Raw genomic sequence first — 23,665 nt, forward strand, 5'->3', positions numbered from 1 at the left:
GGTATATTCCCTCAAAGGAAAGATTGGTAAACCAATCCACGGCTCCCTGAATAACAATTGGTTCCATTTGCTGACTCATTCTCAGGGTAATGCCTTGACCAATTTGGGTCATACTGCCTGATTTCAATGTCTTGGCAGATGACTGTCAGCCACCTGGTGCATTTTCCATGGCAATGCCTCTTCCAATCAGAGGCTACTTGCCAACCAATCAGTCTCTTCTCCTACAGTATAAATTGTTCTTTCTTTATCAGTATTGTTGTGAAGTGTCCTGATGAGTGCAAAGTAGCTTCAATATACCACTTTTTTTCAGGAATTAGACTGAGATGTGTAGGTTTTGGAGGAAAGGCAGGAGAGTAGTGCTGAATGAGTTGCTCGTCAGAGTGCCAATGAAGACTGGTCTTTGCTCCGTAACATTAATTCAATCCACCATTTGTCCACAATGGCTGTTGTAGGTGGTGCCTACTGGCTGCACTGCAGCAACTCGCAAGGCTCCTTCAGCGGCTCCTCCTAACTCCATGACCTCCACCACCAAGAAGGACATGGGGAGCAGATGCATGGGGACATCACCTTGAGGTTCCCCTCCTAATCACTCACCATCCTGATGTGGAACTATATTGCTGTTCCTTTAGTGTTGCTGGGTCAAAATCCTGGAAGAGCTTCCCTTACTGCATGTCACTACATAGTGACCCTGCCAGCAATGCACACATCCTTCCATTTTAAGGTGAGAAATGGCGATGTGCAGTAATCAGCAAACAATGTTCAGCACTATTTGCAACTGCTCAATACTGAAGCAGTCCATGCCCAGGTCTTGCTGCTTTTGGACAATATCTAGGCTTGGGCTGACAAGTGGCAAATAACAGGGGTGGCATGGTAGCACAGTGGTTAGCGCTGCTGGTTCACAGTGCCAGGGACCTGGGTTCCATTCCTGGCTTGGGTCACTTTCTGTGTGGAGATTGCACGTTCACCCTGTGTCTGCGTGAATTTTCTCCGGGTGTTTTGGTTTCCTCCCATATTCTAAAAGACATGCTGGTTAGGTGCATTGACCCAAACAGATGACGGATTGTAGCGACAAGGGGAATTTCACAGTAACTTCATTGTAGTGTTAATGTAAGTTTGTGACTAATAAATAAACTTTTAAAATTCCAAAAAAAAACTTCATGTTCACATCACAAGTGCCAGGAAAGGATCATCTCCACCAAGAGGATTTAGCTATCGCTCCTTGGCATTGGATGTTATTAACATTGTTGAATCCCCCACTATCAACATTCTGGGGGTTAGAATTGACCAGAAACTGTATTGGACCAGCCATGTAAATACTGTGGCTACCAGAGCAGGTCAAAGGCTAGGAATCTTATGATGAGTAATTTGCCTCCTGACTCCCTAAAGCTGATCCATCTACAAATCTGGAGTGAGATGGAATACTCTCCACTTGCTTGGATAAGTGCAGCTCCAACATACTGAAGAAGCTCAACACTATCCAGAACGAAGAGGCCCACTTGATACCCCTTCCCCAAACATTTAAGCCATTCACCACTGAGTAACCGTGGCAGCTGTGTGTACCATCTTTGCTGCAAAAAAACTCACTAAGAGTCCTCAGACAGCACCATCCAAACCCACAACCACTACCACTTAGAAGGAGAAGAGCAACATCACCTGGAGGATCCCCTCCAATTCACTCACATTCTGACTTGGAAATATATCACCATTCCTTCACCGTAGCTGGGTTGAAATCCAGAAACTTCTTTCCTAGCTGTATCTACACCTTGGGGGACCGCAGGGTTTAAGGCAGCAGTTCACCACCACTTTCTCAGGAGCATTCAGGGATGGACAATAAATGCTGACTGAGCCAACGACATCCACATCTCGTAAATGAATTTTTAAAAGTCTCATTTATACTTACACTCAGCTTTCTGTTAGCCAGTCAATGTTCTATCCATTTCAATATGTTATTCCCTGTACTGAATATTTTCCATCACGTTTATAGCATTCATAATACAAATTCATGAATTGATAGTTTTTACTTCAATATGCACTATGATCTGATAGCTATTATGGAAGTGTGGCAGCAGGATGACAAGAATTGCGTCCTAATATTGAATCCTGACTGTTGAGGGGTATATGATACTGAAGAATAAGAAGCTAGATTTAAGTGGAAGGGCAGTATTGTTAATCAAGAATGGCATTTGTGCAATAGTTGGAGATGATAGTCTGGGAGTTCAAGATGTAGAATCAATTTGGGTGAAGATGAGGAATTGAGGTGTTATATATTTAAACAGACTGCATGATTGATTTAAGATCTGATCACATGATTTGATGGTGATATTATTAGGGTGTTGCCATAGGCTGCTGTTTTGCTTTAGGTTTGTACTGTGTAGAGAGCATCTCTTACAATAAATCTGTGGTTACTTTGAATTCACGTGTGCAAACCATGCTCTTTTCTTTTTGGTAAAACCCATAACATCCAACATAGTTAAAATGTGACATAAAAAACATATTGGCGACGAGTCGGGATTTTGTTTCATGGAGGAAAGATCCGAAGTAGGGGAAAGAAAGCATTGTAGGTCCTCATACTTCAAATATTAGAAGGCTGGAGGGAGGCAACAACAGGATTAAAGATTGAACTGCCAGAAGAAAGACCGAGTAACAAAAAAAAGCTCTGTGTGGTTTTAAGAGTTTTTTTCCGACCATAGAAGTATGAGATTCCAGGCAGTGTTTGACATATTTGAAAAGAGTGGGTTCCTTGCTGTATGGCTGGGATCAGTTGGTTTTTAAAAAAAAAATCAAGCAACGGTTTCCAGGATTAAAAATGTAGCACTGGGAAGCTGCTCATGCCTGCAAGAGCAATGGCAGGTCAATTAGGATCCTTGGGTCCTTTTCAAAGAACAAAGTGAATCATGGAGTTCCTCTGCAGAGTGGTTTCAGTGCTTTGTATGAGTGAATGAAATATCAAATGACTTGCTCATATTAGTTTTTCTTCGTACAACAGGAAGTCAAACCTTAAAACGTTTAATCTAATCTAATTAAAACTAGTGGCGTTTGCTACCAAATAAACCTGTTGGACTTTAATCTGGTGTTGTGAACTTCTTACTGTGTTTACCCCAGTCCAATGCTGGCATCTCCATATCATGTCATCCAACAAAACCAGGAATCAAAACTTAAGATGACTTGACAAAGATCCTTGAAGTGCATTATTCTCCAAAGCCATTGATCATCGCAGAACAGCTCAGATTCAACCAAAGAAATCAAGTAGCAGACGAAATCATTGCTCAGTTTGTGGCAACATTAAAAAAGCTGATGTAACATTTGAGTTGTTAGAAGATACTTCTAGAGATTTTGTGGTCTCCAAAATGAGGCTATCCAAACAAGATTGCTTACTGAACATGCTTTGACTTTAAAGACGCAGCAGCAATCGCAGTGTTGATGGAACTGGCTGCTGCTAAAGAGGCTTCATTCCTGCACCAAATTGTTAAGATCTGCAAGTTAGGAACCAGCAAGATGTATGAAGTGAGGTATTCAGTGAGTGAATGCTGGAGCAAGGACGGTCAGTGGAAGAATTGTGACAAAACAGGTCACATTGCAAAAGATTGTTGGACTAGACCAGCTTCCCCAGATGATATTCTAATTACAGGGTCCAATGAACAAAAGCACTTGAATAATTTAGAAGCAACATTGGAATGTCTAAGCACATGTTCTGCGTATCAAGAAAGAAAAGTGTGGCTTTTTCCAGATGTCAGTCCAGTATTTGGGTCATATTGACAGTAAGGGACTATATAAAACACCTTGAGAGATGAATGCTATTTTAGAAGCAACATGTCCAATGAATGTGATGTAATCGAGATCCTTTCTCGGATCAGTAAATTATGGCAAATTTGTTCCTCACTTCGTAAATTATACAATGGCTACGCTCTGTAGTTCTAGTTTCACCTACCAATTAATGATGGCTTTATTAATGTAGCTTTGAAAGTGTCATGGGTCTGAACAACAATGTGAGAAAGCAGACAAGAATGTCATGGATGCTTGGCAGAAGTCTGAAATATTAGTTCATTTTAATCCAAAGCTACCATTACTGTTTGCTTGCGATGCTTCACCTTATGGAGTAGGGGCAGTAGTTTCACATATTATACTTTGGGAGAATAACCAATAGATTTTGCTTCACGTCTCTGACTCGTGCTGAAACTAAATAAATATGCTCAGCTAGAAAAAGAAACATTGGGTATCATTTTTGGCATAAGATTTCTTCATTATAGGGTTGCCATTTTTTAGATTACTGACTGACCATTGATCCTTAACAACTAGCTTTGGGGCGGATAAAGGTACATTTATCGTTAGCTGCTAGCTGATTGCAAAGATGGTCACTGATCTTATACACTCCAATCAGAATGCTAATCCAAAGAATCCTTATTGTGCAAAAAAAAAGCCATTCAGCTCATTGAGTCTGAACTACCTCTCCCAGGTATCTTGCCCAGACTTTCCACTCAAGAACATAAGGACTCGGAGTAGGAGTAGGCCATCTGGTCCCTTGAGCCTGCTCCACTATTCAATATTGATTGGCCATGCTAAGAAATTGCCCCTTAGTGTCCAGGGATGTGTAGGTTAGAGGGATTAGTGGGTATAATATGTAGGGATATGGGGATAGGGCATGGGTGGGATTGTGTTTGGTGCAGACTCGATGGGCCGAAGGGCCTCTTTCTGCACTGTAGTGTGCTATGATTCTGTGCTGTAAGATCATGGCTGATCTTTTCACAGACTCAGCTCCACTTACCCACCTGCTCACCATAATCCTTACTTCCTTTACTGTTCAAAAATCTATCCTTACCTTAAAAACATTCAATGTGGTAGCCTCAGCTGCTTCACGGGACAGGGAATTCCACAGATTCATAATCCTTTGGATGAAGTCCCTCCTCAACTCAGTCCTAAATCTGCTCCCCCTTATTTTGAGGCTATGCTCCCTAGTTCTAGTTTCACCCACCAGTGGAAACAACTTCCCTGCTTCTATCTTATTTATTCTCTTCATAATCTCATATGTTTCTATGAGATCTTCTCTCATTCTTCTGAACTCCAATGAGTATAGTCCCAGTCTACTCAGTCTCTCCTCATCAATCAACTCTCTCAACTCTGGAATCAACCTAGTGAATCTAATCATTTCAGTCGTATCCCCATAACTCTGACCATGGCTAATCCACCTAAGCTACACATCTTTGGGCACTATAGACAATTTAGCATGGCCAATTCACCTAACCTGCACATCTTTGGCGTTTCCAGAGCAAACCCACTTAAAAAGGAGAATGCAAACTCTACACAGCTAGTCACCCAAAGCCAGACTAGACCCCAGGTCCCTGGTACTGTGAAGCAGCAGTGCTAATCATTGTGCCACCATGTTGCCCATGACAGGAGGGCAGCAGATTATGCTAGTGCACTATCATGCTCACCTTTACCTATTGAGCAGATCCCACCAACTTGTTTCTCTAATATTCTTTTTTATCGCCAGTAGATCATTTGCATGTGACAGCTTCTCAAGTTCAAAGACATAACATAAAGGATCCCCTGATGGAGAAGGTGTTGGATATAGTAAAGAAAGGAATGATAGCTGAAACACATTATCCACATCCTATTTTGAAACCATGTGTCAGGAAAGCTTGAGTTGACCATCAAAGCTGGATGTGTATTGTGGGTAATTGGGTGATGATTTCTCCTCGTCTGCGCAGAGTTTTTGAACAACTACATGAAGGACACCCTGGTATAATCCAGCTGTAGTAATTAACACATGTTTTCTTTTCGTGGCCAGGTCTGGATGCTCAGATTAAGTAAGAAGTCTCACAACACCAGGTTAAAGTCCAACAGGTTTATTTGGTAGCAAAAGCCACTAGCTTTTGGGAAAAGCTAGTGGCTTTTGCTACCAAATAAATCTGTTAGTCTTTAACCTGGCGTTATGAGACTTCTTACTGTGTTTACCCCAGTTCAATGCTGGTATCTCCTCATTATGCTCAGATTAAAACGGAAGTGGGAGAGTGTCAATCTTATGCTCGACTCGAATAAAAAATACACCACTTGTTGTCTCCTTTACACCATTGGGAACGGTCTAAAATGCAAAGGCAAAGATTACAAGTAGATTTTGCTGGTCAGTTTCAGAATTACATGTTCTTGGTCATAATTGATGCATACTCAGTGGCCAGAAGTTGTTGTCATGAGATCTATTACAACTGAATAAACCATTGAAAAGCTTGATGAAATTTTTGCAAAATCTGGTATGCTGGAACAGATCGTTAATGATAATAGTGTGCAGTTTACTTCACAAGCTTGAGGATTATTTCAAAGGTAAATGGTATTCAATGTAAAAAAAAATCCAGACCTTATCCATCAATCAATCAATTCAGTGAAAAGGTTGTACAATTCTTGATGTTCTTTAAAAGCTTCAAATGAGCAAGATTCATTATGACTGTTCATTATGACTGTGTGAATATCTTTTAGGTATCTTACAGAAACACTACTCATGCAACTACTCAAAGTTCCCCTGCATTACTACTCTTAAAGAAAAAGTTGAGAATTACGTTTGATTTATTGCCTCCAGAAGTAGAGCATCAACAACAATCTCAAATTGCTAGATGCGAAGTAAGGGCACAAGAATGTACATTTCAACAAGGAGATCCAAGTATTAGTGCACAGTTCTACCACAGATGAGACATGGGTACCAGTCATAGTTTTAACAAAAAGAGGCTGAGTTTCTTACAAGGTTCAAACCCAAGATGAACTAGTTCGGGGGTTATTTGTTCTTGGTCATGTTGACTACTTGTCATCTTGAAATTACTTCTCCAAATCATTTCCGGAAGTACCAACTTCTTTGGTCCTAGTATTGTGAATACTACAGAACGCTGAGTTGGATGAGCTGCTTGATGATTGTGTCTCTCCTACTATACCATGTGAAAATGATGTTGAATTAGTTTCAAAAGAAGTGTCTACTGAGGTTCCAAATTACACTTCTGTCAAGAATAGCCAAATTCCAGAACTTCACATAGAACTAAAGAGGAATAGATGATTGACTCGTTGACTGTGTATGATGATTTAATGATGCTTCATCCTGTGTCTAAAGGATTGATCCTATATATAACATTGTAGTAATTTGTTGTCATGACCACAGAGCGAGAGAGGTGTTATATATTTAAGAGGGTTGCAAGGTTGCTTTAAGATTTAAAGGTGATGTCATGAGGGTGTTGCCACAGGCTGCTGTTTTACTTTCAGTTTATACAGAGTTCATCTCTTCCAATAAATCTGTTGTTACTTTGAATCCACATGTGCAAACCATGTTCTTTTACACCAACTTCTAACGTAGTTAGGATATTACAGTAGGGGAAAGAAGTCACTTGTGGGAGTGGTCTACAAACCTCCTAAACAGTCACCACAATACAGGACCAAGTATCCAAGAAGAAATACTGGGTACTAATGATAAAGCAACAGCAATAATCATGGGTGACTTTAATTTACGTATAAATTGGAACAATCAGATTGTCAGTAGTAGCCTGGATGTGGAATTAACAGAATACTTGTGACACGGTTTTTTTTTAGATGGTATATTCTGGAACAAGCCAGAGAGCAGGTTATATTAGACCTGCTATTCTGTAATATGTCAGGGTGTCTTTACTTCAAGGTCATTAATTAATCCTATGTGTCTGATTTGAAGTCTACATCCAGTTTGAATGGCAGAAGAGCACATCCAGAATTAGTATTTTAAACTTAACTAAAAGCAAATATGCGGGCATGAAAACTAAGCTAACTGAAGGCATCCCCACACACAGCCAACACCGATTCAACTCGATACTTGAGATGCTTGATACCATTCTGGACAAAGCAGCCCACTTGATTGGCATCCCATCCACAAACGTCCACTCCCTCTGCCACCGACGCTCAGTAGCAGCAGTGTGTACACGCTACAAGATGCGCTGCAGTAATTCACCAAAAACCCTTAGACAGCACCTTCCAAACCCACAACTACTTCAGTCTAGACTGACAAGGGCAGCAGGTACACGAGAACACCACCACTTCCATGTTCCCCTCCGAGCCACTCACTATCCAGATTTGGAAATATATCACTGTTCCTTCACAGTCGCTGGGTCAAAATCCTGGAATTCTCTCCCTAAAGGCATTGTGGGTCACGTGAATTGCTGTGTTTCAAGAAGGCAGCTCACCACCATCACCTCAAGGGCAACTAGGAATGGGTAATAAATACTGACCAGCCAGTGATGCTATGTCCCACAAACTAATTAAAAAGAATCTCTCCTCAAATACCACTTTTTCTTTTCATTTCCAATTCCATTGCTGTCTGCCTCCTTTGAACTCCACTTTTCCAAAGTATAAAACAAACTTTTGTAGTTTCTTCTCGCCCCTCCACTTTAGGATCAAATAAAATTTAACAAAATTCCCTTGTTTACTTGTGAAACCATTGTAATTTATTAAAGTTCCTTATTCCCCATTGAAATTTAATAGCTTAAAAAAACGAAATCCCTATCTCCAAATTTCAAAACTCTACTTATTTACTTAAAAGTCCACAGATGAGTGCACACACAGATGGATGTACACACAGTGTCTTCTTCATAGAATAATGCAATATTTCCCCCAAAAATATTTTTAAAAAGTAATGTATGGCCTCTCACATAAATAGGATATTTCCTCTTGTGGGCGAGTCCAGAACTAGGGGACACTGTCTTAAAATTAGGGGTCATCCTTTTAGGATGGAGAAGAATTTTTCTCTGAGGCTTGTGCAACTTTGGAACTCTGCCTCAGAAGGTGGTAGATTCGGGGGTCACTGAATATTTTCAAGGCAGAAGTTGAAAGATTCTTTTAGGCAACGACATCATTATTGAGGGTAGATGGGAACGTGGAGCTGAAAACACAAACAGATCAGCCACAATCTTATTAAATGATGAGCAGGGCCAAGGGGCCGAATGGCTTACCTCTGTTCCTGTTGTGTGTTTGCCTATCTGTAATTAGGGGAACAGACTTAATTGGATAGCTCTTTCAATGAGCAGACATCACCTGAATGGGCACAATGGCCTCCTGGGCCGCACAAACTTGAAATGTACAAAATGGAAATATAGTGCAAATATAATGAGGATAAATATAATTTAGCAACAGTGATTTTAGACAGCGGTAATATCAACACAGTGAGTATATTGTTAGATTTTAAGTTTGCCTGTTCCCTTCAGAAGGAAGGGCTGAGCAAACAGTGACGGGAGGAGGAGTCCAGGGTTATAATGTAGAGAGCAAGCAGCTTAAAAAGGCAGCGATATTGGAGAGCAGCCAGAGATATAATCGCCGGCGTTCCGCTGGAGAGTGAATTAACTGTGAATAGGAATCTGTAACAAAGAACTGACCCTGTTGAAGAGTTTAGATATCTGGTATTGTGACATGAAGGAACTTTGTATTCTTTAATCTGTTGCTGGGCCCTTTTTTTTATTTCTTTCTCTCTTTCCCCTCCTCTCTCTGTCTCCCTGTGTTTGTCTGTCTGTCTGTCTGTCTCTCTCTCTCGGCCCTGTAGCATTTGTTGTTAAATGTTTTTTCTTTAATGACATTCTCAGGCCTGTTTTATGTAGTTTTTTTGGTGAATCCGTTTTTAGTATCTTCGAGTCTCAATCTGCAGGTTTAACTTTTAACTTTTTAAATTTTGATTTGGAGAGATGTGGATGTAGGGCTCCCAAGGCCCATTGCAGGTCAGATGCAGTCAGTGTTGGTCAGGAAAGGTAACATGGAGCAGGAAAGTTTGTTGCTTGTCAGGAGAGGGAAAAGACTTTGAGGTCTTGGCGAAGAGTTGTTTATTAACAGGACGCTGTATGGTTGATCTTGATTTCAACGTTGTAAAAGATTTTGAGTGTTGGATAGTATATTCATAGTTTGAGAGAGCAGATGTCAGAGAAACAATGACTGATGTAGCGAGGTTAAGTAAATGTCATTTGGAGCAACAGATTTCAAGCTGAGGTTTTATAGTTTCTGTCTGTTTCTGATGTGCGTCATATCATGTTCATCCATTATCCCCAGTACTCGCTGACTCTCAGCCCCTCGTCCACCAATGGCTTGATGTGTAAAAAATTTTCATCTTGTATTTCAAAACCCCCACCCCTCTGTATCTCTAACTGCCTACAATCCGCCAAGATCTTTGCTCTTCCAATTATGGGCTTTTGCACATTCCCAACTTTTTTTTCCAGAAATATATTTTATTAATTAAAGTTTTTAAAATAACCTTCCCTACCAGTTCAAATTGGGTATTCCCAAAATTGCAATCCAGTTAAAGTTCTTTCCACACAGTGTTTTGCACCCTGAGGTGCCTTGGTACAATTGAAATCATGCACGATATTTACAAGGTACAGTTCATGACAGAGATATCATCTGAGAGATTTTACAGTTTCCAAACCCTCTGTACATTTGCATTTGGATCTTAGATAGTGACATTTCCTCAGAGTTTCTGTGGCAGTTGTGGCAAGCTGTCCCTCTTGATTACCTTAGTGCGTTTAGGGTGAGATGGGAAATATATTTTGAGGGATTTTAAGTAGAGCACACATTGAGAGAAGTTTTTGTGATGCCCTATGTCTATAAATACTTATATTTGTCAGAATAATTTAAAATGCTTTGCATAATATTTGGAGACACAAGTATTTCATTCAGTCCCTAAAGCCAGTTCCAGCACCATACTATTCCATCCTAGTCTCAACTCCAGTGTCCTGCCTTTGCTCCTCATCCCTTGATGCTTTTGCCCAGTAAATTCCATCAATCTTTGCCCTTAAAATTTCAGTTGACCCCTGCATCCCCACAGCCTTTCAGGGTAGTGGTGACAGGATTGAAAGACAGACTCTATAACACTTCACAAACTTGTCAACGCTCCCAAAGCACTTTGGAAGCAGTGAAGTACTTTTGAAGTTTAAACACTGTTGTAGGAAATGCAACAGCCAATTTGTACACAGCAAGCTCCCACAAAACAGCAGCGTCATGGTGACTTTGATCATCTTTTTAGCCGTTTTATTTAAAGGATGAGTATTTGTCCAGACAACAGATTTAACTGTCCTGCTCTGCGAGATGGTGGTCATTGAATCTTTTGCATCCACCTGAGAGGTTTAACATCTAGGCCAAAAGGCAGTAAGCACCTCAAACAGTGTAGCACTCCCTCAGTTTTGTATTGGATTGTCAGCCTAGATTTGTGCCCAAGTCTCTGGAATGTAACTTGAAGTGGAGATGCCGACATTGGGCTGGGGTAAACACAGAAAGAAGTCTCATAACACCAGGTTAAAGTCCAACAAGTAGCAAATGCCACTAGCTTTCGGAACTGGTTGTTTCTTCATCAGGTGGGTGGGATTTCTGATCACAAACAGGGCATATAAAGACACAAACTCAATTTACATGAATAATGATTGGAATGTGAGTCTTTACAGCTAATCAAGTCTTAAAGGTACAGACAATGTGAGTGGAGAAAGCATTAAGCACAGGCTAAAAAGATGTGCATTGTTTCAGACAGGAAAGTTAGTGAGATTTTGCAAGTCCAGGCAAGTTGTGGGGGTTACAGATAGTGTGACATGAACTCAAGATCGTAGTTGAGGCCTTCCTCATGTGCGGAACTTGGCTATTAGTCTCTGCTCAGTGACTCTGCGCTGTCGTAAAGGTCGCCTTTGGAGAACGCTTACCCGAAGATCAGAGGCTGAATGCCCATGACCTATGAAGTGTTCCCCAACAGGAAGAGAACAGTCTTGCCTGGTGATTGTCAAGTGGTGTTTACTCATCTGTTGTCGTAGCATCTTCTTGGTCTCCCCAGTTAAGGTCTACTTTAATTAAGGACCCCGCGCACCCTGGACATTCTCTCTTCCACCTTCTTCCGTCGAGGAAAAAAGTACAAAAGTCTGAGGTCACATACCAACCAACTCAAGAACAGCTTCTTCCCTGCTGCTGTCAGACTTTTGAATGGACTGCCTTGCATTAAACTGATCTTTCTTTGTGCCCTAGCTATGACCACTACATTCTGCACTCCCTCATTTCCTTCTCTATGAACGTTATGTTTTGTTTGTATAGTGTGCAAGAAACAATACTTTTCAGCATATGTTAATACATGTGACAATAATAAATCAAATCAAAATCAAACCATGAACCACCAGCTGAACTGGACCAGCCACTGTGTCTATAGGAGCAAGTTGGGTGCTGACAATTCTGCAGCAAATAACTCACCTCCTGACTCCCCAGAGCCTGTCCACAATCTGAAAGTCACAAGTCAGGGCTGTGATGGAATACTCCCACTTGCCTGGATGAGTGCAGCTCTGACACTCAAGAAGCTCAACACCGACCAGGACAAAGCAGCCCACTTGAAGCATCCCATCGACAAACGTTTACTCCCTCCATTACCAATGCACAGTAGCAGTAGTGTGTCTCATCTATAAGATGCACTTCAGAAACTCGTCAAGGCTCCTTTGGCACCTTCCAAACCCACAACCACAACCATCTGGCAGGACAAGGACAGCAGATACCTGGGAGCACCACCACCTGGAGGTTCCCTTCCAATCTACTCAATATCATGATTTGGAAATATATCGCCGTTCCTTCACTGCTGCAGGTTCAAAATCTTAGAGCGCCCTCCCTAACGTCATTGCATGTCTATCTTAATGTTATTCAAGAAGGCAGCTCACTACCAGCTACTCTTGGGTGATTACGGATGGGCAATAAATGGTGGCCTAGCCAGTGATGGTTACATCAGGTGAAAGAATTTTTAAAAATGCTGTGTTGGAGTGCGGGCTTAAACTGAGCTGAACAACTGGTGAGAGTTTTGAACTAGTAACTGCCCACCTCTGGTAAGTAAGTGTGCTGCCTTTCAGGCTGCAGAAGGAGGGAAAATAACAACAGGACACACAACTGTGTTTCATGGCTGACCACTGAGTTGCATTGGCACCATTAGTGCTCTCAATCTTCAAAAGCACTTACTTTTCTCATAGCCGCCTAATTATATTGTGTAATTACAACCTTCCAGACTCAAGATTGTTTTCAATATCTTCAGATTATACCCATTGTTCTTGCTTTCTTCAGACAGCAGGTAATAATTCTGCTGTAGCCATTTACAGCTCCTCCGGGATCATCTTTTGTTGCTTTACAGTCCCAATACAATAAGAGATTGTATTTATACTGTGTTTTTAACATGATATGACACCCCAAGACACTTCATTGAAGCATTATCAAACAAAATTTGACACCAAACCACACAAGGAGATATTGGATAGATGACAAGTACGCCTTAAAGGAGAGTAGAGGTTTATGGAGGGAATTCCAGAGCTTAGGGCCTCAGCAGCTTAAGGCCTATCTGCCAGTGATAGAGTGATTAAATTTACTTGTGGTCCCCCACAAGGTTGTGTTCTCAGACTCCTAATATACTCCTTTATACACCTCTGACTGTGAGGCCAAATTCCCCTCCAATTTGATTTTCAAGTTTGCTGACGACACCACCGTAGTGGGTCGGATCTCAAACAGTGATGAGACAGAGTACAGGAATGAGATAGAGAATCTGGTGAACTAGTGCGGCAACAATAATTTCCCTCCTAATGTCAACAAAACGAAGGAGATTGTCATTGACTTCAAGAAGCATAAAGGAGAACATGCTGCTGTCTACATCAATGGGGATGAAGTTGAAAGGGTCGAGAGCTTCAGGTTTTTAGGTGTTGAGATAACCAGCAACCTGTGCCCACCACCACCACGCCTGTACTTTCTCAGAAGACTGAGGAAATTTGGCATGTCTGCTACGACTCTGACCAACTTTTACAGATGCACCATAGGAAGCATTCTTTCTGGTTGTATCACAGCTTGGTATTGCTCCTGTCTGCCCAAGTCTGCAAGAAACTATATAAAAGGTTGTGAATGTAGCTCAGTCCATAACACACACCAGCCTCCCATCCATTGATTCTGCCTATACTTCCCGTTGCCTTGGCAAAGCAGCCAACGTAATTAAGGACCCCATGCACCCTGGATGTTCTCTCTTCCATCTTCTTCCATTGGGAATAAGATACAAAAGTCTGAGATCAGGTACTAACTGACTCAAGAACAGCTTCTTCCCTGCTGCCATCAGAGTTTTGAATGGACCTATCTTGCATTAAGTTGATCTTTCTCTACGTCCTAGCTATGACTGTAACACTGCACTCTGCACTCTCATTTCCTTCTCTACGAACGGTGTGCTTTGTATCTATAGCGCACAAGAAGCAATACTTTTCACCGTACGCTAATACATGTGACAATAATAAATCAAATCAAAATCAAATCGGGGATGTACAAGAGACCAGAATTAGAGGATAGATTTGTAGGGCTGGAACAGGTTACAGACATTGGAAAAGGTGAAGGAAGACTTGAAAATGAAGCTGTGAATTTAAATCACGGATTGTCTTAACCAGAAGATCGTGTGGATCAGCGAGCTCAGGTATAATGTGGAAGTGGTGCTGGTTAGGACACAGGCAGTAGGGTTTTGAAGTTTAGAGGCTGGAAACTGGGAGACCAGCCAGCATTGTTGGAGTAGTCAAATTTAGAGTTAATAAAGAGATGGGTGAGGGTTTCAGCTAAGGCAGGGAAAAGTCAGATGATATAACAGAGGTAGAAGTAGATAGTCTTTGCGATTGTGTGGATATGTGGTTAGATGTTCATTGCTGCCATATTTTGTCTTGCACCATTAGCTGGTTAGTTATTAAATCAGTCCTGCCTGTCTCCCTTTCGTAACTTTTTTTTTGTTCTTCCCTCTCCACTCCTCCCCTCCCCGCTCTTCCTGCTTCCTTGTTTAGAGACATTAAGTTTCAAATTTCTTCCAGTTTTGACAGAAGATGCATCCTGGAACGTTAAATCTGTTTCTCTCTCCACAGATGCTGCCAAAACTGCTGACAGTTTCCAGCATTTTCTGTTTTTGCTTTTATTATAACAGTGCAGCTACACAGAACTCCTAATCTTCCTGATCAAAGCACACAGTAAGTGTACAGAAACCAGAGTTGAGATTAGTCTGTTTGTTCAGGGAATTAGGATGTAACCTTCCCTGATGTGGAATATTAGAAACATTCGAATAGGTTGCACTAAAAATCACACTTAAATTAATGGGCTTGGCATTGTTAGCAGTCCCCACTCTGAAGAACATTGTTGAGCTTGTAATTTGGAGCATTCATCCTTTTTTTTTGGCTGGTTTCTGCACACAAAGTATTAGATTTACTGAATTTGATTTCATAATACGAAAATAGTAGTGAGCTGGATACAAAGAGTTTGAAAAGGAAGATGGATAGGTTAAGTGAGTGGGCAAAAAAATTGTGAATAGAGTATAATGTGGAAATGTGATGTTGTCCACTTTAGTAGGAAGAATAGAAAAGCACAATATTAATTAAAGGGAGAGAGACTGCAGAATGTTGCAGTACAGAGGGATGTGGTATCCTTGTAAATGAATCTCAGAAAATCAATATGTAGGTAGAGAGTGATTAGGAACATGAAACGTTGGCTTTTATTACAAGGGGGATGGAGTATAAACTGTGCAAGACATTGGTGAGACCACCTAACAGTCAGACTTGGAGGCATGTACTTGCATTGGAAGCAGTTCAGAGAAGGTTCACCAGGCTGATTACTGGGATGAAGAGTTTGTCATATGAGGAAAAACTAAGCAAATTGGGCCCATACTCATTGGAGTTTAGAAGAATGAGAGATGATCTTATTGGAACACAAGGTTCTGAGAGGGCTTCACAGGGTGGATGCTGAGAGGATGTTTCCCCTCATGGGGGAATCTAGAACTGGGGGCACAGTTTAAAAATAAGGTCTTCTTAAGATTGTTAAAGGAACATGTGTGATTATGGGCGATTTTAATGTGCATATAGATTGGTAGAATCAAATTAGTCACTGTACAATAGAGGAAGAATTTCTGGAGTGTGTACTTGTTTTCTGGAGCAATACATTGAGGAACCAACAAGGGAACAGGCATCGTGGATTCGGTGTTGTGCAATGACAGGATTAGGATCTGGTAGAATTCTGGTAGAAACAAGATGGATCATGATGTTGTTGATTCTGAGACCAGGTCCTGAATCTCAATAAGACTACTATGTAAAGTTAAAGCGCATGGGATTGCAGGTAATGTCTTGAGAGGAATAGAAAGCTGGTAAGCAGATAGGAAGCATAAATGGGCTGCTTTCTGATTGGCAGTCGGTGAATAATGTGGTACCATAGGGATCCATGCTAAGATCCCAATTGTTCACATTATACTTTATCTCTGGGACCAGATGGGATATACCCCAGGATACTGTGGGAGGCGAGGGAAGTGATTGCAGAGCCCCTGGCGATGATCTTTGTGTCGTCAATGGAGACGGGAGAGGTTCCGGAAGATTGGAGGATTGCGGATGTAGTCCCTATTTTCAAGAAAGGGAACAGAGATAGCCCGGGAAATTACCGACCGGTGAGTCTGACCTCAGTGGTTGGTAAGCTGATGGAAAGGCTTCTGAGGGACAAGATTTATGACCATTTGGAGAGGTTTGACATGATCAGGAATAGTCAGCATGGATTTGTCAAGGGCAGGTCGTGCCTTACGGGCCTAGTTGAGTTCTTCGATAATGTGACTGAACACATTGACAAAGGAAGTGCCGTGGACGTGGTGTACATGGACTTCAGCAAGGCGTTTGATAAGGTCCCCCATGCAAGACTTCTTGAGAAGGTGAGAGGGCATGGGATCCGAGGGCCTTTGGCCTTGTGGATCAAGAACTGGCTTGCCTGCAGAAGGCAGAGAGTGGTTGTGGATGGGTCTTTTTCTGAATGGAGGTCAGTCACCAGTGGAGTGCCCCAGGGATCTGTTCTAGGACCCTTGCTGTTTGTCATTTTCATAAATGACCTGGATGAGAAAGTGGAAGGATGGGTAAGTAAGTTCGCTGATGACACGAAGGTCGGTGGTGTTGTGGATGGTCTGGAAGGATGGCAAAAGTTGCAGCAGGACATAAATAGGATGCAGGACTGGGCAGAGAAGTGGCAGATGGACTTCAACGCGGATAAATGCGTAGTCATCCATTTTGGCAGAACCAATGGGATGAATGAGTACACTATCAAGGGCAGGAGTCTTGGTAGTGTTGAGGAGCAGAAGGATCTTGGGGTCCGGGTCCACAGGACTCTTCAATCGGCCTCGCAGGTGGAAGAGGTGGTCAAGAAGGCGTATGGTGTACTGGCCTTCATAAATCGAGGGATTGAGTTTAGGAGTCGGGAGGTAATGCTGCAACTTTATAAGACCCTTGTCAGGCCTCATTTGGAGTACTGTGCACAGTTCTGGTCGCCTCACTATAGGAAAGACGTAGAAGCTATTGAAAGGGTACAGAGGAGATTTACAAGGATGTTGCCTGGACTGGGAGGCATGCCTTATGAAGTTAGGATGAGGGAACTGGGTCTCTTTTCCCTGGAGAGACGTAGGTTGAGAGGCGACCTGATAGAGGTTTATAAAATGTTGAGAGGAATAGATAGGGTGGATTCTCAGAGGCTATTTCCCCGGGTTGAAATGGTCGCTACAAGAGGACACAGGTTTAAGGTGCGGGGAGGAAAGTACAGAAGTGATGTTAGGGGTAAGTTTTTCACTCAGAGGGTGGTGAGTGAATGGAATCGGCTGCCGTCAGTGGTGGTGGAGGCGAACTCGCTGGGGTCTTTTAAAAGACTTCTGGATGAGTATATGGGGTTTTATGGGATTGGGGGTTATAGATAGGTGTTGATGTGATCGGCGCAACTCGTGGGCCGAAGGGCCTGTTTGTGCTGTAGTGTTCTATGTTCTATGTTCTATTAATGATTTTAAGTGGGCAGTTCAGTGGCATAGTGGCTAGCAGTGCTGCTTCACAGCGCCAGGGACCCAGGTTCGATTCCTGGCTTGGGCCACTATCTGTGTGGAGTTTGCATGTTCTCCCCTTGTCAGCGTGGATTTCCTCCCACAGTCTAAAAGATGTGCTGGTTAGGGTGCATTGACCTGAACAGACGCCGGAATGTGACAACTAGGGGAATTTCACAGTAACTTCATTGCAATGTTAATGTGACCCTTACTTGTGACAAATAAATAAAGACATAGGAAGAGGGAAATGAATGTATTATCTTCAGATTTGCAGATAATACCAAATTGGGTGGGATGGTGAGCAGTCAGGAGGATGCAGAGATGCTTTAGCATGGTTTGGACAGATTGAGTGTGTGGGCATCTACATGGCAGATGCAGTATAATGTGGATAAATGTGAGGTAATAGGAAGACATTGTTACCTGAATTAGTGTAACTTGAGAAGGGTGGATATTCAGCGAAACCTTTGTGTCTTCATGCATCAGTTGTTGAAAGTAAGCATGCAGGCAATAAAGAAGGCAAATGGTATGTTGACTTTCATAGTGAGATGATTTGAGTAGAGGGATAGGGTTAGGCAGGGTAGATTCAGAAAGAATGCTCCCGATGTGGGGGAGTCCAGAACTAGGGGTCGTAGTTTGAGGATAAGGGGTAAACCTTTTAGGACTGAGGTGGGGAGAAATTTCTTCACCCAGACGGTGGTAAAGTTGGAATTCACTACCACAAAAAGTAGTTGAGGCCAAAACTTTGTCTGATTTCAAGACAACATATCTATGAAATGTATTTGGAATTCTGCTCCCCAGAGGATAGTGGAGGCTGGTCCAATAGATATAATGAAGGCTGGCTTAGACAGCTTTGATTGACAAAGGAGTCAGGAGTCTGGGGCCAGGCAGCTAAATGGAGTTGAGACCACAATCGGTCAGCCATGGGCCAGAGTTTTCTGGCTGCTCACACAGCGGGATGATATAGTCCCGCCGACGGCATACCCCCACTGTGTATTTCTCGGCAGTGTGGAGTGCAAACCCTGATGACAACAGGGGAACCAGAAGATCCTACTGCCTGCCAATGGCAGGCCACCTCCACCACTGAAAACACGCTGAAGGTTACAAGGAAAATCCTGCCCGTGATTTTATGGAATAGCAGAGTTGACTTAATGAGCTGAATAGCCTTCTCCTGCTCCTATTTCTTGTGTTTTTATGTAACGTCCTTAAGTTAATTTCAGTTTGTTTATTTGATTGGTGTTGAAAGAAATATCACAATGGAATTTAAACATCTGGGGTTTCTAGTCCAGTAATTTACTTGCTGCTCACAGTCAAAACCCTTCATAATTTAAAATAATATTCACTTCAGTCTCCTGTTAGCCTTCTGTCTTGCAATGGAGAATCTGGGGACTGGATAGGGTGGATACTGAAAGAATGTTCCCCTTGTGAGGTAAACTAGGAACTTCGGGAGATAGTTAAAGAATGAGAGGTCTTCCTTTTATGACAGAGATGGAGAGAATTTTTTTTCGTAAGATTATAAGAGCATGGAATTCTCTTCCTCAGTGGGTAATGGGAGCTGGGTTTTTGGATCTCTAACCTAAGGATATTGGGGGTAGACAAGAAAGTGGAGCTGAGACCACAATCAGATCAGCTATGATCTTATTGAAAGTTAGAACAGTTTGAAGGGCTGAACGGCCTACTCTTCCAAAGTCCTGTGTTTTAATGTCCTATGAGTTTCTGTGTCTCAAGTCTTTCTTATCCCTGAACAGTATGCACAGTAAAAATGTGTATAAATGCACATTCCTTGCATAGGGTGTCGCGACCTGCTGACTTTTTCCTTTTCTTTTTGTTTTTTCCTTTTGTATTTGTTGTCTTGCACTCATTGGTTTATTGGCTGGTGTTTTGGGGATTCTAGGATATGGTCGCAAAATGAGAGCCAGATCTTTTGGGATTGAAATTAGAAAATACTTCTCTACACAAAGGCTGGTTTGGAACTCTTTCACAAGTGCTGATTGATTTATGTTGGATCAGTTGTTAATTTCAAAACTAAGAATCAATTGGTTAACAAAAAAAATTATATGGGACATTATAGTATTTGCAGTGAGGTCACAGATCAGTCATGAGCTCACTAAACCGTGGAGAGGCTTGAGAGGCTGAATGGTCATCTCCTGTTCCTATGTTACAACCTACTTCAGATGAGCACTCTGGTGTTATTGCATAAATGTAGGAGAGCCTGAAAGGTAAAGGTGGACATCTTAGTCATATTTATGAAAAACACTCAGATATTTTGACACCTCAAGTGCATATCCATAGGGCCGCAGATCAAAAGCTGGCAGGTGAGATTAGACTGGATAACTTCTTTGGCTAATGAGGACGTAGTGATCCAAACGGCCACGTTCTGTATGATATTATCTAGCTTTCCCTGTGAGCATTTTCTCTCTCCACACTGGGTTCACTAGATTGATTCCAGAGTGAGGGGCTTGTCTTATGAAGAGAAATTAAGCAATTTAAGCCTATGCTCTCTCGAGTTAGAAGAATAAGAGAAGATCCAATTGAGGGATATAAGATGCTAAAGATGATTGACAGGGTAGACGTGGAGAGATGTTTCCTCTTGTAGGGCAACCTAGAACAAATGATATAGGTTTAGGATAATGGGTAGCAGATTTAAACCAGAGATGAGGACTACTTCTCTCAACGGTGGTGAATCTGTGGAATTCACCTACCACAGAGTACGGTGGATGTCGTGACATTGAGTAAATTTAAGGAGGAGTTCAACAGATTTTTAATTAATAATGCGTTTGAAGGATTATGGAGAACGGGCAGGAAAGTAGAGTTGAGGCTGAGATGAGATCAGCCATGATCGTATTGAATGGTGGAGCAGGCTTGAGAGGCTGAATCATAGAAACCCTACAGTACAGAAAGAGGCCATTCGGCCCATTGAGTCTGCAGCAACACAATCCCACCCAAGCCCTAGCCCTATATCCCTACATATTTTACTCACTAATCCCTCTAACCTATGCATCTCAGGACACTAAGGGGCAATTTTAGCATTGCCAATCAACCTAACCCGCACATCTTTGGACTGTGGGAGGAAACCGGAGCACCTGGAAGAAACCCATGCAGACATGAGGAGAACATGCAAAGTCCACACAGACAGTGACCCAAGCCGGGAATCGAACCCAGGTTCCTGGAGCTGTGAAGCAGCAGTGCTAACCACTGTGCTACCATGCCACAGGCCTACTCCTGCTCCTCGTTCTCATGTTACACTTGTTTCATCTGAGCCAGCTTGTCAGTGCCTTTCTATCTGAAAGTAAAAATCAAACCCTGCAGCTTCATGTTGCATTAATTCTCCTCCCATTTTTGTATTTAGGATTCATCTGATTATTTTAACAGTGTAAATAATCTGGAAATTTCTTACTGGAAATAAGGCAAAGCTGAGTATCTACAAAAAAATCTTTTCAAATATGCCCAGAGGGGCGAGGATGTTTGCTGAAACATCAAATTCAAATAAAATGCTGAGTTATTTTAAGACTTTTGCAGTATGGACGTTGTAGAGGGACACTGTGATTTTTGGATGATTTCAATGCACTGATTTCCATACATCTATGGGCCTAATATTCAGAGTGAGGAGGTGAGCAGAGCTTCTCTGAGAACACAAGTAGGATTTGATAATTCGCCTCCTGAAATCTGCTCTGCCACTCACTAAGGTCATAGCTGATCCACCTCAACTCTCCCTTTCTGCATTATTCCCATATTCCCTTACTCCTGTAGTGCCCAAAAAATCAGCCAGTCTCAGTCTTGAGTATATTCAATGATGAAGCATCCACATCTCTCTGTGGTGGAGGATACCAGAGAGAAGAGTTTTTATAAATACATAAAAAGGAAGAGGCTGGCTAGAGTGAACGTTGGACCCTTAGAGGATGAGAGGGGGGACTTAGTGGTAGGGGATGGGGAAATGGCTGAGGCCTTGAATAACTTTTTTGTTTTGGTCTTCACGGAGGAGGACGTGAATAATTCGCCGGGTGTTTGCAATGGAAAGATGGTAGGAGTGGAGGGCCTGAATGACATTATTGTTACTAGAGAGGCAGTGCTCAACATACTGGAGGGACTGATTGTGGACAAGTCCCCAGGACCGGATGGAATGCATCCAAGGGTTCTGAAGGAAATGGCGGAGGTGATAGTGGATGCCTTGGTGATTATTTTCCAAACGTCGCTGGATTCCGGGGAAGTGCCAGAAGATTGGAAAACGGCTAATGTTACGCCGTTGCTTAAGAAGGGTGGCAGGCAAAAGGCAGGGAATTATAGGCCGGTTAGTTTAACGTCTGTTGTAGGAAAAATGTTAGAATCCATGATCAAGGAGAAAATAGCGAGGCATCTTGAGGAGAATTGTTTGGTAGAGCAGACGCAGCACGGCTTCGTTAAGGGGAAGTCGTGTCTGACGAATTTATTGGAGTTCTATGAGGATGTGTCTAGGGCGGTGGATAGAGGAGAGCTGATGGATGTGGTCTTTCTTGATTTTCAGAAGGCGTTTGACAAGGTACCTCACAAGAGGTTATTGCAGAAGGTCAGGAGGCATGGAGTTGGGGGTAGGGTGTTAGCGTGGATAGAGGATTGGCTGTCAAATAGGAGGCAGAGAGTGGGGGTTAATGGGTGCTATTAGGATTGGCGGTTAGTGACTAGTGGAGTGCCCCAGGGGTCGGTGCTGGGGCCTCAGCTATTCACCATCTATATAGATGATCTGGAGGAGGGAACCGAGTGTATGGTGTCGAAATTTGCTGATGACACCAAGATTGGTGGAACAGCAAATTGTGCGGAGGGTGTGGAGAGTCTGCAGAAGGATCTAGATAGGCTGGGCGAATGGGCCAGGAGCTGGCAAATGGAATTTAATGTTGGCAAATGTGAGGTTGTCCACTTTGGTAGGAATAATGGTAGGAAGGACTATTACTTACGTGGCGAAAAACTGCAGCAGGCAACAGTGCAGAGGGACCTCGGGGTTTTTGTGCATGAGTCGCAAAAACCCAGCCTGCAGGTGCAGCAGGTGGTCAGGAAGGCGAATGGGATGCTGGCCTCCATAGCGAGGGGGATTGAATATAAAAGTAGGGAGGTCTTGCTGCAGCTGTATAGGGCATTGGTGAGGCCGCAGCTGGAGTACTGTGTGCAGTTTTGGTCGCCGCACTTATGCAAGGATATTTTGGCCTTGGAAGGAGTGCAGAGGAGGTTTACTAGGCTGATTCCGGAGTTGAGGGGGTTGAATTATGAGGAGAGGCTGAATAAACTGGGCTTGTACTCGTTAGAGTTTAGAAGAATGAGGGGAGATCTCATTGAGACGTATAAGATGTTGAATGGGATGGATAGGATAGAGGTGGAGAGGCTCTTCCTGCTCAAAGGACAGTAGGACTAGAGGGCACAGCCTCAGGATAAAGTGGGGGCGGTTTAGAACGGAGTTGAGGAGGAACTTCTTCACTGAAAGGGTGGTGAATCTGTGGAATTCCCTGCCCGTTGAAGTGGTGGAGGCTGCCTCGCTCAATATTTTTAAGACGCGGCTTGATAGGTTTTTGATAGGCAAGGGTTATGGGGAGAGGGCGGGAATGTGGAACTGAGCCACGACAGATCAGCCATGATCTTATTGAATGGCAGGGCAGGCTCAAGGGGCTAGATGGCCTACTCCTGCTCCTATTTCTTATGCTCTTAAGAAACCTCTCCATCTCAGTCCTAAATACCCTGAGACTGTGACCCCTGAGCTAGGAGGGAGGTGCATAGATACCTCAGAAACGAGGTGCAAAAAAAAACTTGCATTTATATGAAGCACCTTTCACAACTCAGGATGCCCCAAAGCACATTATACCCAATGAAGTTGCAACATTCATAGAAAATGCTGAA

At 42.6% G+C, this 23,665-nt stretch overlaps 1 protein-coding gene across 3 annotated transcripts in view; it reads left to right on the forward strand.

The window, feature by feature from the left end:
* Positions 1–23,665, forward strand: part of LOC145349245 (nuclear mitotic apparatus protein 1-like) — a 108,483-nt gene that overhangs the window by 5,772 nt on the left and 79,046 nt on the right. The window contains exons 1-2 of one of the 3 annotated variants that reach the window (XM_080197725.1): positions 9,330–9,389; positions 14,853–14,954. The exons of 1 other annotated variant lie outside the window; for it this stretch is intronic. The gene's annotated coding sequence lies outside the window, so the exon portion shown is untranslated. Of the gene's footprint in view, positions 1–9,281; positions 9,390–14,852; positions 14,955–23,665 lie in introns of those variants that run through there. One more of the 3 variants, XM_080197726.1, reaches the window with a different exon arrangement.

Source organism: Carcharhinus amblyrhynchos, chromosome 10, assembly GCF_965287045.1.
Source record: "Carcharhinus amblyrhynchos chromosome 10, sCarAmb.v2.hapA, whole genome shotgun sequence".
Taxonomy (NCBI): domain Eukaryota; kingdom Metazoa; phylum Chordata; class Chondrichthyes; order Carcharhiniformes; family Carcharhinidae; genus Carcharhinus; species Carcharhinus amblyrhynchos.